The following is a 7,539-nucleotide window of genomic DNA, read 5'->3' on the forward strand; positions in this document are numbered from 1 at the left end:
GGCTCAGGTGTGCGTCAGGGGTGTCCATTGAGTCCTCTGCTATATGTGTTTGCAATCGACCCCTTCATTAGAAGGCTAGAGAGTGGACCTTTGTGTGGGGTACCTTTGGGCATCGCTGGTGAGCCTCCTTTGAAGGTTGTGGCCTATGCTGATGATGTTTCTGTTTTTGTCTCTGGGACTGGGGAGGCGCAGGAGGTGGTCTCAGTGATAAGGCAGTATGCAGAGGCATCAGGTTCAAAAGTCAACCAGGACAAGTGTGAAGCTTTCTGGATGGGCGTGGAAGGTGAGAGCTTTGTTCTCCCGGATGACTTCCCGGAGCCCCAACAAAAAATTTGAGTTCTAGGCATTGAATTTGGCCCAGGTGACTGTGGTCATGCAAATTGGGTGAACAGGCTGGAGAATGCCGATGCCAAGGTAGCAAGCTGGAAAGGTTGGCAGCTTTCCTTGAGGGAAAAGGTTGATCTGAGCAAGACTTACCTGATTCCAATTTTTCTGTATGCCAGTTTTGTTTGCGTTTTGCCAGTTTCTCTCTATACCAGGGTCTATAGTTGTTTCTTCCAGCTGTTATGGGAGAACAGAATAAACCTTGTCAAAAGGATGGTGACTTACCTTCCTAGGTGGGAGGGTGGTCTAGGGATGATCAACCCTGTAGTCTTTTTCTCTCTGATGTTTGTGAAGTACAATCTTGGTAACATGTTGGCAGAGAGACCGCCTGGGAGGGTTGGTATTTTCCAGTCCTGGTTTAGGCCCTTTCTGCGAGATTGGGAAAATGGTGGGCAAGTTAAAAGCCTGAGGGACAAGCATGATAAGCTCCCGGCTTATGTTGCCCCGTGTTTGAAAATGCTTTGGCAGTGGCAAGTAACAGCAGGAGAAGTCAGATCTCTTCCAAGGAAATTTCTTGAGAAGCGGATCATGAGCTCTGCTTTTTGCGAGCCACTGGCCTTGAGGGATTGCCCAAGCCTGGTTTTGGGGGTGGGTTTGCGATTGATTAATTTGGAGAGAATCCCAATGAAGTTTAGGGATCAGGCTTGGCTTGCTTTTCATGGAAAACTATATGTGAAGGGCAACGTGGTTTAGTTTCTTTCCATGAGTGATTGAGGCTGCCCGAGAGTGGAGTGTGGTGGAGTCCATGGATCACTTTCTACTTCAATGCCCTTTTAATATAGAGGTGTACAGGAGTGTGGGGAGGGCTCTGAGTATACCCTTCCTCCCTCATATGAGTTATGCAGAGTGGGTGTATGGGGCATTCCAGACTCGTCGGGATTATGATTTGGAAACACTTTTTTTTAGTTAGTCTAGTAGTCCGCTATTTCATGTGGAGTGCACGGTGTCAGGTATCCTTACAGAGTAAAATCCTCCCTGTCGAAGTGGTGGTGCAGGACATTCTGGGTGAGGTTGGGAAGATTCAGGGTCTTGAGAAAGACAGGTGGCAGCAGGAGGCCTGGATAAGGGCGTGGAGGAATATCAGGACTCTGTAGCTGCTGCCTGTTGATCTCGGGGTGTGCGGCTTTTCTTTGTATTCTTGACTCACTTCCCTAGATTTTCAAGATCAAATATATTTTTGATAAAAGGCTACATGCATGGTGACGGTGATGTTCCTTAGTCTGGCTCTCCCGTAGGGATTGTGTTGTGCGCAATTTGGTTTGTACCATTTATTATGTTCTTGTTTTTGTATCGTCATATTCAATTATTTTGTAAATATGTTTTATTTATTTATTATGGTTTTATTGTATATAAGTTGTTGTTTGTAATTTTTTTCAATAAACACAATTAACCCCTCATAATGGGCACAGCAGGAGTTCAGAACTGGAAACTCAGCTCAGGGATGGTGGGAACCCCTCATAATGGGCAAAGTAGATGTATAGACCTGGGAACTCAGCACAAGGATAGTGGAAACCCCTCATATTGGGCACAGCGGGTGTACAGACCCAGGAACTCAGTGCAGGGATGGTGGGAACCCCTTATAATGTGCACAGCAGGAATTTAAGATGCAAACTCATTGCAGGGATGGTGGGAACCTTTCATAATGAACACAGCCAGTGTACGGACCCAGGAACTCAGTGTAGCGTTTACAGACCCAGAATTTACATGCAGGGATGGTGGGAACCCTTTGTAATAGACACAGCAGATGTGGCTCAGATAGCAATTTTTTTTGTTATATTATTATTTTTTTTAATGAAACTGGAGTTCTCCTTTAACACTTTATTTCTTTATAGATGTTTATTCTGAAGATATTTTCAATATACAAAATATAGGATCACCATATTTCAGCAGGATGGTCATTAAACTGACGCTTTTGCCTTTAGGTGACCACATTTCTTACTATTTGATTTTACAATCTCTACAGTTTCCACATTGACTGTTTCTGATAAATACTTTCATTTATTTTCATCCAAAAGAACGATTTCTCCTGTTGACAAACCCAATCGATCTTTTCTATTGTGTAGTGTGAAGCCATCTTTTATCAAGCAGCAGACTGATAAAGACAATCAAATCTGAGGTCAGTTATTTATCATTAGAGGTATGATCATCATCAATGATATTGTACAGGGATCGTCCAAACTTATTGTACATAGATCATCTCATATTGTAATGTGTGCATCTGGCTTTACGGAAACACATAGGATCCAAACCGACAATTGCAGCTGAGGACTGGAGGTTGGGCTAGTGTGGACAGTTCTGAAGAAGATACCCTGCTATATACTGTAAATGTAGCCAAAGACTTACTGTAGGAGCACTGTTGGTCAACAATCATGTCTGTGGTCTTCAGCAAACACTCCTAGGCAATGGTGAAGGAGCCAAGGCTGGTTAGGGATATGGTAGTTCTTAGTTCTTACAGAAGACACCTTGATATATAATGGCACCCAAAAACATAAGACAACAGTTGGCAAGTCATGTCTATGGTCTTCAGCAAATACTCCTAGGCAATGGTGAAATAGACCGAGGCTTGTTGGGGATGGAGTAGTACAGACAGTTCTTAGAGATAATGCCTTTATATATAAATGTATCCAAAGACGTAAGACAATTGTTGGCCAGCCATGCCAGTGGTCTTCAGCAAATGCACCAAGGCAATAGAGAAGGAGACCAAGTCTGGTTGGGGATGGGGTAGTTCAGACATTCTTTAGAGAAGACAACTTGACATATACACGTACCCTATTATGTAAGACAACTGTTGGCCAAGAATTATGCCTGTGGTCTTCAGCAAACGCTCCTAGACAATGGTGAATGAGACCAAGGCTTGTTGGGGATGAAGTAGTGTAGACAGTTCTTAAAGAAGACACCTTGCTATATACATGTATCCAAAACATAAGACAACTGTTGGCCAACAATCATTGTCATATTACAATAAAGTTGCAAAGTAACCTTCAAAGAAGCTTTTTTTGTTGTGACAGATTGTTCTTGAGTGGGGTAAATGTATTGACCAGCATGGATTAATTAAGACCATGACTTGTTTCCTCCAACAGAAGATCAGCTTTGGGGGTCAACAGAAGATCTTTGTTTCTTATCATGTTCCACTACCTGGCACTACCCAGTGTCCACAGTCAGGTTAAGGCCCCATGTGATTTCCTAAGAGGACATCTCTCACCTTGAGATTAGGTAGCTGGCTTCTCCACTCTGTGGACTCGAAGATGGGTGATAAGTTGAGCCTTCTGCGCAAAGCATTTCCCACACTCGCTACATGAGAAAGGCTTTTCACCGGTATGTGTCCTTCGGTGCCTCACCAGGTCAGAATTTTTGGTAAAGCCTTTCTGGCACTCTGGGCAGGCATACGGCCTCGGCCTCTCCTTTTCGCTTGTGTGAATCCTCCGATGCATAACTAAGCGTCCTTTCTCATGGAAACACATCCCACAGTCCGAACAGGAAAAGAGCTTGTCATCTGGGTGGAGTCTGCGAACGTGTATGGCCAGATTTTTCTTGTTGCTGAAACATCGACCGCACACAGTGCAGGAGTACGGCTTCTCACCAGTATGGACCCGTACGTGGCGGATGAGTTTGGATTTCACCTGAAACCGTTTCTCACAGTCAGAACACGAAAATGGCTTCCTTGTAGCATGTATTCTCTGATGTTTGTCACGGTCTTCATCACAAGAAAAGCCTTTCCCACACTCTGAACATCCATAGGAGCCAATGTTGGTGTCCACCTTCTGATCTTCAGCAAAACCCAATTCCCATGTAGAATATTCACACAGTTTGGAGCAGGTTTCTGATTTGCAGTGGGATGATCCCTCAGGATTGATGTCTGGGTTTACGGGTCTTTCACCTGGAGAATCTTGTGTGACGTCAAGGTGCCCTTCCAAGATATTCCTCATGTGCAGGTTCCCTGGTAAGAAAATAAAAAGAGGACTGCCACTTTCCGTTAACAGTACCTGACCACAGCTTAACAGTAACATTCAATATTCTTTAGTTGAGATATGAACAAGCTGACATCTCATCTTAACCACTTGAAGGCCAGGTCTATAATGACACTTTTTGTTTGCATGTAAAAATCTGTATTTTTTTTTTTATATAGAAAGTTACTTAGAACCCCCAAACATTATATATTTTTTAGCAGAGGCCCTAGAAAATAAAATGGTGGGTGTTGCAATTTTTTATGTCACATGTTATTTGCACAGCGGTTTTTCATATGCATTTTTTGGGGAAAAAATATATACTTTACACCCCGGTACCTCTTTTTAGAGCCAACGGTCAGCTCTCTTGTAAATGCAATCCTAGTGGCTAACTAGCTGCTGGATTGCTTTTACAAGCAGCAGGAGGGAAGGCCCCTCCCGCCGTCTTGCATGGCTTTCTCTGGCTCTCCCGTCCCACCAGGAGACCCGAGCAACCAGCCGGTGCATGCGCCGGCTGGTCGGAGAGCCGAATAAAGCTGGGGTCGGCTTTGATCGGCACTCGGCTATGGTAACCCGGAAGCGATGACCTGACATCACTTTCAGTTTACCAAGATGTCATTGGCGACATTTAAAAAAAATTAAAAGCTTTTGAAGACACCGATCTTGGTGTTTTCAATGCTTTTAAGGGCAGAGGAGGGATATGGGGTCTTTTAGATCCATATCTCTCCATAAAGAGTACCTGTAACATGCCTATTGCTGTCACAAAATGTTTACATTCCTTGTGACAGCAATAAAAGTGATAAAAAAATAAGAAAAATAAAGTAACTGTGTAAAAAAAATAATTAAAACATTTTTTAAAGTGCCCCCGTCCCCCTGTGCTCACGCCCAAAGGCGAATGCACGCACCGGGCCAGCACGCAGGCAAGCAAGAAAAAGTGCCAGAAAAGGCCTGGTCTGGAAGTAGATAGTACCCAATTTTTTGGGAAAAAGAAAAGATGATGTTACACTGAGTAAATAGATACCTAACATGTCACGCTTTACAATTGGGCACGCTTGTGGAATGACAACAAACTACGATACTTTAAAAAAAAAATCTCAATAGGCGACGCTATTAAATTTCTTACAGGTTACCTGTTTAGAGTTACAAAGGAGGTCTAGCACTATAATTATTGCTCTGGCTATAAAGTTTGCAGCGATACCTCACATGTGTGTTGTGAACACTGTTTACATATGCAAGAGCGACTTATATATGCATTCACCTCTGCGCACGAGCAGAGGAGGGTGGAGGCGCTTTACATTTTTTTATTATTTATTTTATTTTTACACGGTTTCTTTTACTTGTTATTATTAATTAAAATATTTTTTATTATTTATCACTTTTATTGCTGTCACAAGGAATGCAAAAACAGGTACTCTTAACGGACAGATCTGAGGTCTATTAGACCCCAGATGTGTCCTCTGCCCTTAAAAGCTTCTGATCACACCAAGATCAGGTGCTTTCACTGTTGAAAAATGGAGCTGTTTACATCCGGGAAACCGGAAGTGACGAAAATGCTCATTGCTTCCAGTCTCCAAGACCATAGAGGTGATTAGAGACAATCTGATCTCTGGTCATGTTTACTGTAAGCCGACGATACCACCGGCACGGATTCTGGGCTCCCCGCCAGTATAGACACCAGAAGGCAGCGGGAGGAGAGGACCCCCTTCCACCAACTGTAAAAGCAATCCAGCAGCTAATTAGAATTGCTTTTACAAAAAACAGCATCGCCTGCCAGAAAAAACAATACCGGATTGATGACTGTAGCTGTAGGCATCATCCCGGTATAACAGATTGCAGCCACTCAATCGCATGCATGTACGTGAGTTTGCGCCAAGTGCTTAACTGCACTCTAAAGGTCAGTCCATTGACTACCAAACAGTTCTCCAATTCAGTGGTGCTCCACCTTAATGGCAGTTGGTCCATTGGTCTTCTTTCACAATCCTGACTGATCAAATAACCTCTAATACTTATTACAGACCTTAATTAGTCCTACTTTGGACCAGTTGGTGCACTGCAAGTCCAACCATTTAAACACCAGATCTCAAGAAGGGCAGATGGTGCTGCCATTGCTTGTCTTGACTGCCAGATGGCCAAGATTTGCCGTAATTTTACTTTTCACTATGTCTAAGGCGTCACAACCACGTTGAAGGGAACAGCAAACACTTACAAAGATTTTCCAACGTGTTGGAAAGATGAAAATATTTAAAATAGGTAAACCACTTTTGTGTTCAAGAGTTGTTACTCACTTGTGCCAGTCTGCATGGAGGATTCCTCTTCTTTAATCCTCACCACCATTTCGACCACCTCTTTAGACTGCTGATCAGCCTCAACATGCATCTCAGTGTCCTTTAAAATTTCTGTTTTTACATCTCTGAGATCTTCACTCTGAATCCACAAGAGAATAGAAAGTCTTTAAACGATAAACTAGCTTCATCCATGCATCATCTCAACATGTCATACAGTGTGGAGTCACTTTGGTGTTTGCCAAGACCCTCAGTTCTGTCTACCTGAATATGGTAAGGGATGTGATGTTCCTGCGTGAAATCCCTGGAATAATTAAGATTAAGACATCTCTTTGTAGGAATCACCTCATCATTTCGTGGCTGATGCTCCATGATATCTCTCTCTTCTCTACTGCCAATCTGTAAAAGAGTAATACAAATTATAAATCAAGCCTGCGTGATGTTCTTGTAGAGATCCTTGTGTCCTAAATACTCCCACCTCTTCATGGAGAATAAGACGGTGACATCCTGACACCTTATAGCAGCCTTTCTTGATCTTTTTACCCAAGAGAAACTCTTGAAATAATTTTCAGGTCTCGGAGAACCCTTGCTAAAATGGATTTAAGTAATCAGTTGGAAAAATGCATCTTACATTGGTGGCCCATGGGAAGAATGCACGTTTACAGTGGTGGTCAGAATTCCCCAGACAGCTAAAATGATCATTGGGTTCATACAGCTGGCACTGCCAAGTGGCATTGACCCAGGAACTTTGTAGGTACTATCAAATGACAGGTCAATCATCCACAATTCAATGAACCCAAAACAACCTCTGGAGGAGCCCTTGTTGAGTTGCTTTATAGGAACCTAACTTGTGCAAAGATACAGTTACCATCCAGACCTATCCTTTGTCTTTTACTTGATAATATCCCAGACTTCCTGACACAGCTTAC

This window comes from Aquarana catesbeiana, linkage group LG08 (genome assembly GCF_042186555.1).
Source record: "Aquarana catesbeiana isolate 2022-GZ linkage group LG08, ASM4218655v1, whole genome shotgun sequence".
NCBI classification, from domain to species: Eukaryota; Metazoa; Chordata; class Amphibia; order Anura; family Ranidae; genus Aquarana; species Aquarana catesbeiana.